A 10,478-nucleotide genomic window follows, 5' to 3' on the forward strand; every position below is an offset into this window, starting at 1 on the left:
CTGTGGGAGTGACCCCTGGTTCCTGGTACCTGAGGATGACCAGGTTCCATCTTGCAGTTTCCAGGGGAGGCTGGACTTTGATTGGGGCTGACTGGCAGGAAGATACGCATGCCCTGAATTCTTTTCCTATTGGAGGGTGCAGTGGGCCATATCTGCCCTAGTGCCAAGTTCACCTTACTGTGCAGTTGTCTGGGAAAATTTTCTTGTTAGGTAGGAGGTAGGACTTGTGACAAGGACCCCTGAGCTATAGTAGTAGCTCACGTAGTCTCAGGGTATGTGGCATTCACACAGATTCTCCGCAAGGTGACCCTGGGCAGTCAGGTCTCTGCGTTGGTCAGAGATCATGGTTCATGGAGATTGGGAGCCTAGAGCCTATGTCAACAGCCCCTCAGTGAAATTTTGCATGGATCTTGTGGAAGATGCCAAGTGTCATCCCATTTCGTGGGATGGTGGGAGGTCAGGACTCCATGGAGGTGGCACGCATGTTCATACTGCAGGGCCTTTGCATGCGGTCTCTGAGACTTGGATACCCAGACAGATTTCCAGACACACACCCAAAATGCTGAGAATGCATTTTTATTGGTACACCAGAATGCAGGCACTCAAACTCACATCGAATCCCCTGCTACCCTTGCACGCTTGGTCAGAAAGACACCCACATGCACTTGAGCCTAATTTGCCGCACTCTTTTGAAAGATAGGTAACCAGTCGTCTGTAAAGGATCAATATAGTTGGGGTGCAGATACAGGCCTTCCCCTAGGGAAACACTTGCATCAGTATTAGTGAGAGACCAAGTACACATCTGAAGCATTCCTGTGCTTTCTGTCCACTTGTCAGGTGAAGTTGCCACGTATGACTGTCCATCAGCCAGGAGATGAACCCCCACCCGTGAGGCAGTGACTCAAGGTGCAAGGGAGTCCGGCAAGAAGTGTGGCGCACCCGAGTTGCTGCCACTGCTTTTTGGATCACCCAGCACGGTACGGCTTCTCCTGCCCCAAGACGTGTCGTGAATTTCAGGTTTCCTGGGACTGCCTGAGTGGTTGTTCGTATAGAGGGACCGTTCCTCTTGCTGAGAAGCCTGAGGGCTCTGAGTTCCCCTGGCTGCTGGAGGACTCCCGGGTCACTGGCTCCTCCTGGGAGCAGCCCTTCCTGCCGTGAGGAGGTGGGCAGCAAGCCAGCACGTGCTCGGATCGATGATGACACCCTCACATGCATTCCTTGGAAAATCTGAACAAAATGAGTGAGAACTCACTACCGTCTCCTCATCGAAACTGAGGTCCAGCACGTTGCCTCCCTTGGGGTTAAGGGTGGGACTGGTTAGCAGTGAGGGCGTCTCCGACTGTGTCACACACACGCATGGAGGAGCCAGGTCACCACCATTTGCGAGGCTCCCGTGTGAGGGTGGGCCATGTACAGATATTCTAGCGGCCCTCTTGGAATACAAGGTCCATGTAAAGGCACTGAGGAGCATAGAGCCATCTGGCTTGTCCAGTGGTGGTAGGTGTCGCAGTAGACCCTAGCCTCAGACAGTTGACGTCTTAGCTTGGAAAGGTGCATTTTGTCCTGATTCCTGCTGCAGATGCACTAATTGGGGCTCTGGTGATGTCGATTCTAAAGCAATGAAGCTTCTGTGGTTTGTGATTGGAGCCCCAGGTCAGGTCTGAGGCCCTCGCCGTTGCATCCCTTTGGGTTGCTGAGATTCCTGAGTGCCATGTGGGCTGCAGTGGCTGCAGAGACCTGGGGGAATGGTGGCAGTTGTGAAAGTTAATAGGCCCATTTCTGCCCTTGGCAGTGGCTGAATTGCAACTCCTGTCACGTGCTTGAGTCTTGGAGGTCGCCATGGACTATGCTGTGGTCCTAGGCCTGCATTCCTCCTGCAGGTTGGCCAGAGGCCCAGAGAAGAATGTTTGTGCAGGTGAGGAAAAGTGCAGTGTGATTTACTGGGACAATATGTCCGCTGAGGCTTGCAGGCACTGTTGTTCTGTTTTCAGTAATACAGTGGGGTCCTTTTGGAGCTGCCATCAGCTGGGTACAGAGGACAGGGCATTGCTTGTCCTTAGGAGGCTCGGTGAAAGGTGACCTTTGTGGCCTTGTTGTCCCACTGCCAATAGAAGGACTCTCAAAGGGCATCTTTGGTGCCTTGAAGAGTTGCAATAAAGAGGCCAAGGAACCAGCCCAGTGGGTAGTTACGTGGTGTACGCACATGCCCCTTGGCCGCCATTTGTCTCTTCGGCCTGGAATTATCAAGATTCCCTAAGGTTGGGGCCAGCCGGCCAGCCCTGATAGCACCCATGTGTTTGCCCCCCTGGCAGTGAAGCATCAACCTTTGAGGACCACCACGGTTGTGATAGACATTGCTCATTGGTTGGCATACCAAGGCTGCCTCAGTGTAGGAGACAACAGCTCCCATGGCACTATGGCAGAGACCTGGCACATCCACGGTCTTCCCTGGCAGGTCTTCTGAAGTCTTCCTGAAAGCATCCCTGGTGATCTGTGAGCCCTTGGTCGTGTTGCCCGCCTTCTTCCTGTGGGTCTTGCTGGATGCTCATTGTCCCTGTGAGCCGAGGCCCTGGAGGCTTCAGATTTAGGTGAGTCGCCCTTTGTTGCATAATGAATTCAATTTGGACCAAGCCCTGCATTATGAGAGCTTTCTCTAGGGTGTGGTCAGTACCCAGGGCCCTGCAGGCTGTAGATTGGAGGATAATCTGGCCAGGAAAGGAATCCCGTTTCTGTGGGAGTGACCCCTGGTTCCTGGTACCTGAGGATGACCAGGTTCCATCTTGCAGTTTCCAGGGGAGGCTGGACTTTGATTGGGGCTGACTGGCAGGAAGATACGCATGCCCTGAATTCTTTTCCTATTGGAGGGTGCAGTGGGCCATATCTGCCCTAGTGCCAAGTTCACCTTACTGTGCAGTTGTCTGGGAAAATTTTCTTGTTAGGTAGGAGGTAGGACTTGTGACAAGGACCCCTGAGCTATAGTAGTAGCTCACGTAGTCTCAGGGTATGTGGCATTCACACAGATTCTCCGCAAGGTGACCCTGGGCAGTCAGGTCTCTGCGTTGGTCAGAGATCATGGTTCATGGAGATTGGGAGCCTAGAGCCTATGTCAACAGCCCCTCAGTGAAATTTTGCATGGATCTTGTGGAAGATGCCAAGTGTCATCCCATTTCGTGGGATGGTGGGAGGTCAGGACTCCATGGAGGTGGCACGCATGTTCATACTGCAGGGCCTTTGCATGCGGTCTCTGAGACTTGGATACCCAGACAGATTTCCAGACACACACCCAAAATGCTGAGAATGCATTTTTATTGGTACACCAGAATGCAGGCACTCAAACTCACATCGAATCCCCTGCTACCCTTGCACGCTTGGTCAGAAAGACACCCACATGCACTTGAGCCTAATTTGCCGCACTCTTTTGAAAGATAGGTAACCAGTCGTCTGTAAAGGATCAATATAGTTGGGGTGCAGATACAGGCCTTCCCCTAGGGAAACACTTGCATCAGTATTAGTGAGAGACCAAGTACACATCTGAAGCATTCCTGTGCTTTCTGTCCACTTGTCAGGTGAAGTTGCCACGTATGACTGTCCATCAGCCAGGAGATGAACCCCCACCCGTGAGGCAGTGACTCAAGGTGCAAGGGAGTCCGGCAAGAAGTGTGGCGCACCCGAGTTGCTGCCACTGCTTTTTGGATCACCCAGCACGGTACGGCTTCTCCTGCCCCAAGACGTGTCGTGAATTTCAGGTTTCCTGGGACTGCCTGAGTGGTTGTTCGTATAGAGGGACCGTTCCTCTTGCTGAGAAGCCTGAGGGCTCTGAGTTCCCCTGGCTGCTGGAGGACTCCCGGGTCACTGGCTCCTCCTGGGAGCAGCCCTTCCTGCCGTGAGGAGGTGGGCAGCAAGCCAGCACGTGCTCGGATCGATGATGACACCCTCACATGCATTCCTTGGAAAATCTGAACAAAATGAGTGAGAACTCACTACCGTCTCCTCATCGAAACTGAGGTCCAGCACGTTGCCTCCCTTGGGGTTAAGGGTGGGACTGGTTAGCAGTGAGGGCGTCTCCGACTGTGTCACACACACGCATGGAGGAGCCAGGTCACCACCATTTGCGAGGCTCCCGTGTGAGGGTGGGCCATGTACAGATATTCTAGCGGCCCTCTTGGAATACAAGGTCCATGTAAAGGCACTGAGGAGCATAGAGCCATCTGGCTTGTCCAGTGGTGGTAGGTGTCGCAGTAGACCTAGCCTCAGACAGTTGACGTCTTAGCTTGGAAAGGTGCATTTTGTCCTGATTCCTGCTGCAGATGCACTAATTGGGGCTCTGGTGATGTCGATTCTAAAGCAATGAAGCTTCTGTGGTTTGTGATTGGAGCCCCAGGTCAGGTCTGAGGCCCTCGCCGTTGCATCCCTTTGGGTTGCTGAGATTCCTGAGTGCCATGTGGGCTGCAGTGGCTGCAGAGACCTGGGGGAATGGTGGCAGTTGTGAAAGTTAATAGGCCCATTTCTGCCCTTGGCAGTGGCTGAATTGCAACTCCTGTCACGTGCTTGAGTCCTTGGAGGTCGCCATGGACTATGCTGTGGTCCTAGGCCTGCATTCCTCCTGCAGGTTGGCCAGAGGCCCAGAGAAGAATGTTTGTGCAGGTGAGGAAAAGTGCAGTGTGATTTACTGGGACAATATGTCCGCTGAGGCTTGCAGGCACTGTTGTTCTGTTTTCAGTAATACAGTGGGGTCCCTTTGGAGCTGCCATCAGCTGGTACAGAGGACAGGGCATTGCTTGTCCTTAGGAGGCTCGGTGAAAGGTGACCTTTGTGGCCTTGTTGTCCCACTGCCAGTAGAAGGACTCTCAAAGGGCATCTTTGGTGCCTTGAAGAGTTGCAATAAAGAGGCCAAGGAACCAGCCCAGTGGGTAGTTACGTGGTGTACGCACATGCCCCTTGGCCGCCATTTGTCCCTCGGCCTGGAATTATCAAGATTCCCTAAGGTTGGGGCCAGCCGGCCAGCCCTGATAGCACCCATGTGTTTGGCCCCCTGGCAGTGACGCATCAACCTTTGAGGACCACCACAGTTGTGATAGAGATTGCTCATTGGTGGCATACCAAGGCTGCCTCAAATGTAGGAGACAACAGCTCCCATGGCACTATGCAGAGACCTGGCACATCCACGGTCTCCCTGGCAGGTCTTCTGAAGTCTTCCTGAAAGCATCCCTGGTGATCTGTGAGCCCTTGGTCGTGTTGCCCGCCTTCTTCCTGTGGGTCTTGCTGGATGCTCATTGTCCCTGTGAGCCCGAGGCCCTGGAGGCTTCAGATTTAGGTGAGTCGCCCCTTTGTTGCATAATGAATTCAATTTGGACCAAGCCCGTGCATTATGAGAGCTTTCTCTAGGGTGTGGTCAGTACCCAGGGCCCTGCAGGCTGTTAGATTTGAGGATAATCTGGCCAGGAAAGAATCCCGTTTCTGTGGGAGTTGACCCCTGGTTCCTGGTACCTGAGATGACCAGGTTCCATCTTGCAGTTTCCAGGGGAGGCTGGACTTTGATTGGGGCTGACTGGCAGGAAGATACGCATGCCCTGAATTCTTTTCCTATTGGAGGGTGCAGTGGGCCATATCTGCCCTAGTGCCAAGTTCACCTTACTGTGCAGTTGTCTGGGAAAATTTTCTTGTTAGGTAGGAGGTAGGACTTGTGACAAGGACCCCTGAGCTATAGTAGTAGCTCACGTAGTCTCAGGGTATGTGGCATTCACACAGATTCTCCGCAAGGTGACCCTGGGCAGTCAGGTCTCTGCGTTGGTCAGAGATCATGGTTCATGGAGATTGGGAGCCTAGAGCCTATGTCAACAGCCCCTCAGTGAAATTTTGCATGGATCTTGTGGAAGATGCCAAGTGTCATCCCATTTCGTGGGATGGTGGGAGGTCAGGACTCCATGGAGATGGCACGCATGTTCATACTGCAGGGCCTTTGCATGCGGTCTCTGAGACTTGGATACCCAGACAGATTTCCAGACACACACCCAAAATGCTTGAGAATGCATTTTATTGGTACACCAGAATGCAGGCACTCAAAACTCACATCGAATCCCCTGTACCCTGCACGCTTGGTCAGAAAGACACCCACATGCACTTGAGCCTAATTTGCCGCACTCTTTGAAAGATAGGTAACCAGTCGTCTGTAAAGGATCAATATAGTTGGGGTGCAGATACAGGCCTTCCCCTAGGGAAACACTTGCAATCAGTATTAGTGAGAGACCAAGTACACATCTGAAGCATTCCTGTGCTTTCTGCTCCACTTGTCAGGATGATGTGCCCACGTATGACTGTCCATCAGCCAGGAGATGAACCCCCACCCGTGAGCAGTGGACTCAAGGTGCAAGGGAGTCCGGCAAGAAGTGTGGCGCACCCGAGTTGCGTGCCACTGCTTTTGGATCACCCAGCACGGTACGGCTCTCCTGCCCCAAGACGTGTTCCGTGAATTCAGGTTCCGTGGGACTGCCTGAGTGGTTGTACGTATAGAGGGACCGTTCCTCTTGCTGAGAAGCCTGAGGGCTCTGAGTTCCCCTGGCTGCTGGAGGACTCCCGGGTCACTGGCTCCTCCTGGGAGCAGCCCTTCCTGCCGTGAGGAGGTGGGCAGCAAGCCAGCACGTGCTCGGATCGATGATGACACCCTCACATGCATTCCTTGGAAAATCTGAACAAAATGAGTGAGAACTCACTACCGTCTCCTCATCGAAAACTGAGGTCCAGCACGTTGCCTCCCTTGGGGTTAAGGGTGGGACTGGTTAGCAGTGAGGGCGTCTCCGACTGTGTCACACACACGCATGGAGGAGCCAGGTCACCACCATTTGCGAGGCTCCCGTCTGAGGGTGGGCCATGTACAGATATTCTAGCGGCCCTCTTGGAATACAAGGTCCATGTAAAGGCACTGAGGAGCATAGAGCCATCTGGCTTGTCCAGTGGTGGTAGGTGTCGCAGTAGATCCTGCCTCAGACAGTTGACGTCTTAGCTTGGAAAGGTGCATTTTGTCCCTGATTCCTGCTGCAGATGCACTAATTGGGGCTCTGGTGATGTCGATTCTAAAGCAATGAAGCTTCTGTGGTTTGTGATTGGAGCCCCAGGTCAGGTCTGAGGCCCTCGCCGTTGCATCCCTTTGGGTTGCTGAGATTCCTGAGTGCCATGTGGGCTGCAGTGGCTGCAGAGACCTGGGGGAATGGTGGCAGTTGTGAAAGTTAATAGGCCCATTTCTGCCCTTGGCAGTGGCTGAATTGCAACTCCTGTCACGTGCTTGAGTCTTGGAGGTCGCCATGGACTATGCTGGGTCCTAGGCCTGCATTCCTCCTGCAGGTTGGCCAGAGGCCCAGAGAAGAATGTTTGTGCAGGTGAGGAAAAGTGCAGTGTGATTTACTGGGACAATATGTCCGCTGAGGCTTGCAGGCACTGTTGTTCTGTTTTCAGTAATACAGTGGGGTCCTTTTGGAGCTGCCATCAGCTGGGTACAGAGGACAGGGCATTGCTTGTCCTTAGGAGGCTCGGTGAAAGGTGACCTTTGTGGCCTTGTTGTCCCACTGCCAGTAGAAGGACTCTCAAAGGGCATCTTTGGTGCCTTGAAGAGTTGCAATAAAGAGGCCAAGGAACCAGCCCAGTGGGTAGTTAGGTGGTGTACGCACATGCCCCTTGGCCGCCATTTGTCCTTCGGCCTGGAATTATCAAGATTCCCTAAGGTTGGGGCCAGCCGGCCAGCCCTGATAGCACCCATGTGTTTGGCCCCCTGGCAGTGACGCATCAACCTTTGAGGACCACCACAGTTGTGATAGACATTGCTCATTGGTTGGCATACCAAGGCTGCCTCAGTGTAGGAGACAACAGCTCCCATGGCACTATGGCAGAGACCTGGCACATCCACGGTCTTCCCTGGCAGGTCTTCTGAAGTCTTCCTGAAAGCATCCCTGGTGATCTGTGAGCCCTTGGTCGTGTTGCCCGCCTTCTTCCTGTGGGTCTTGCTGGATGCTCAATGTCCCTTTGTGGAGCAGAAGACCTGGTGGCTTCTGATGTGGGTGAGTCACACTGGGGGTGGATGGAAGAGTTCAATTTGTAGGAGTTTTTCCTGGGTATGGTTGGTTCCAGGGCCCTGGCAGGCTGTGGATCTGAGCATTATCTGGCCGGCAAAGGGGCCCAGTTTCTGTGGGAGTGACCCCTGGATCCTGGTACCTGAGGAAGACCAGGTCCCATCTTGCACTTCCAGTGGAGCCTCGGAGAGTGGATTAGCTCACTGGGCAGGAAGAGGCTCATGCCCTGAATTATTTTGCCCTTTTAAGGAATGGTGGGCCCATATCTGCCCCTGGGTCATGTTCCCAATACTTTTGACCTTCTTTGGGAAAGTTTCCTTGATCCAGGAGGAGGTGGGTCTTGTCACCATGGACACCTGAGCTGTAGTTTTAGCTGACATGTCTCATGGTACATGCATTCACACAGTTGCTCTGCCAGGCGACCTTGGGCAGTCAGGTTTATGTTCATAGTGAGAGGGGCATGGGTCGAAGAGATCATGAGCCCATGCCCTATTTCAACAGCCCCTCAGGATGAAATTTTGCATGGAGCTTGGTGGACAGTGGCAAGGCATCATCTGCCATTTTGTTTGGACAGCAGAAAGTCAGGTTTCTGTGGTGAAGGCACACGTGTTAAGACACCAAGGCCTTGGAGTGGGACTCTGAGTCCTGGAGACACCTGGAAGGAGTTTCAGAGGCACACCCAGAGTCTTGAGGCACATTCTTCTTGGTACACTGGAACAACACACACACAGACCCATATCAAATCCCCTGCCACACACACATACTTCAGACGACAGACACCGATAGGAACTTTAAGATAATTTCCTACCTTTTTGCTATAGATACGTATCCAGTCATACATGAGGGATCGAGGTAGTTCAGAAGCAGATGCAGGCTTTACCTCAGGGAACCATGGACACCGATATTATTCATGTGAGAACCCGGGTGCACATTTGAAGCATGCTTGTGCTTTCTGTCCACTTGTCAGGTGAAGTTGCCACGTATGACTGTCCATCAGCCAGGAGATGAACCCCCACCCGTGAGGCAGTGACTCAAGGTGCAAGGGTCCGGCAAGAAGTGTGGCGCACCCGAGTTGCTGCCACTGCTTTTTGGATCACCCAGCACGGTACGGCTTCTCCTGCCCCAAGACGTGTCGTGAATTTCAGGTTTCCTGGGACTGCCTGAGTGGTTGTTCGTATAGAGGGACCGTTCCTCTTGCTGAGAAGCCTGAGGGCTCTGAGTTCCCTGGCTGCTGGAGGACTCCCGGGTCACTGGCTCCTCCTGGGAGCAGCCCTTCCTGCCGTGAGGAGGTGGGCAGCAAGCCAGCACGTGCTCGGATCGATGATGACACCCTCACATGCATTCCTTGGAAAATCTGAACAAAATGAGTGAGAACTCACTACCGTCTCCTCATCGAAACTGAGGTCCAGCACGTTGCCTCCCTTGGGGTTAAGGGTGGGACTGGTTAGCAGTGAGGGCGTCTCCGACTGTGTCACACACACGCATGGAGGAGCCAGGTCACCACCATTTGCGAGGCTCCCGTCTGAGGGTGGGCCATGTACAGATATTCTAGCGGCCCTCTTGGAATACAAGGTCCATGTAAAGGCACTGAGGAGCATAGAGCCATCTGGCTTGTCCAGTGGTGGTAGGTGTCGCAGTAGATCCTAGCCTCAGACAGTTGACGTCTTAGCTTGGAAAGGTGCATTTTGTCCTGATTCCTGCTGGATGCACTAATTGGGGCTCTGGTGATGTCGATTCTAAAGCAATGAAGCTTCTGTGGTTTGTGATTGGAGCCCCAGGTCAGGTCTGAGGCCCTCGCCGTTGCATCCCTTGGGTTGCTGAGATTCTGAGTGCCATGTGGGCTGCAGTGGCTGCAGAGACCTGGGGGAATGGTGGCAGTTGTGAAAGTTAATAGGCCCATTTCTGCCCTTGGCAGTGGCTGAATTGCAACTCCTGTCACATGCTTGAGTCTTGGAGGTCGCCATGGACTATGCTGTGGTCCTAGGCCTGCATTCCTCCTGCAGTTGGCCAGAGGCCCAGAGAAGAAATTTTTGTGCAGGTGAGGAAAAGTGCAGTGTGATTTACTGGGACAATATGTCCGCTGAGGCTTGCAGGCACTGTTGTTCTGTTTTCAGTAATACAGTGGGTCCTTTTGGAGCTGCCATCAGCTGGGTACAGAGGACAGGGCATTGCTTGTCCTTAGGAGGCTCGGTGAAAGGTGACCTTTGTGGCCTTGTTGTCCCAACTGCCAGTAGAAGGACTCTCAAAGGCATCTTTGGTGCCTTGAAGAGAGTTGCAATAAAGAGGCCAAGGAACCAGCCCAGTGGGTAGTTACGTGGTGTACGCACATGCCCCTTGGCCGCCATTTGTCCCTTCGGCCTGGAATTATCAAGATTCCCTAAGGTTGGGGCCAGCCGGCCAGCCCTGATAGCACCCATG

At 53.3% G+C, this 10,478-nt stretch overlaps 1 long non-coding RNA gene and 4 other non-coding genes across 8 annotated transcripts in view; all 5 read left to right on the forward strand.

The window, feature by feature from the left end:
• LOC113880052 overlaps positions 1 to 5,292 on the forward strand; it is a 96,597-nt gene extending 91,305 nt beyond the window's left edge. For all 4 annotated transcript variants that reach the window (XR_003507575.1, XR_003507573.1, XR_003507574.1 and 1 more), the window contains 4 exons: positions 838 to 977; positions 2,456 to 2,588; positions 3,567 to 3,706; positions 5,181 to 5,292. This is a non-coding gene — a long non-coding RNA (uncharacterized LOC113880052). The remainder of the gene's footprint in view (positions 1 to 837; positions 978 to 2,455; positions 2,589 to 3,566; positions 3,707 to 5,180) is intronic.
• On the forward strand, positions 1,188 to 1,280 carry LOC113880136. Its single transcript, XR_003507609.1, has one exon. It is a non-coding gene; the product is annotated as a small nucleolar RNA SNORD116 (small nucleolar RNA).
• Positions 3,917 to 4,009, forward strand: LOC113880137. Its single transcript, XR_003507610.1, has one exon. It is a non-coding gene; the product is annotated as a small nucleolar RNA SNORD116 (small nucleolar RNA).
• A 1,353-nt stretch (positions 5,293 to 6,645) lies between the features above and the next one.
• Positions 6,646 to 6,739, forward strand: LOC113880146. The gene has a single exon (XR_003507619.1). It is a non-coding gene; the product is annotated as a small nucleolar RNA SNORD116 (small nucleolar RNA).
• Positions 6,740 to 9,374: 2,635 nt separating this feature from the next.
• LOC113880138 lies at positions 9,375 to 9,467 on the forward strand. The gene has a single exon (XR_003507611.1). It is a non-coding gene; the product is annotated as a small nucleolar RNA SNORD116 (small nucleolar RNA).
• Positions 9,468 to 10,478: the final 1,011 nt, after the last annotated feature.

The sequence above is a fragment of the Bos indicus x Bos taurus genome, chromosome 21 (assembly GCF_003369695.1).
Source record: "Bos indicus x Bos taurus breed Angus x Brahman F1 hybrid chromosome 21, Bos_hybrid_MaternalHap_v2.0, whole genome shotgun sequence".
In the NCBI taxonomy this organism is placed as follows: domain Eukaryota; kingdom Metazoa; phylum Chordata; class Mammalia; order Artiodactyla; family Bovidae; genus Bos; species Bos indicus x Bos taurus.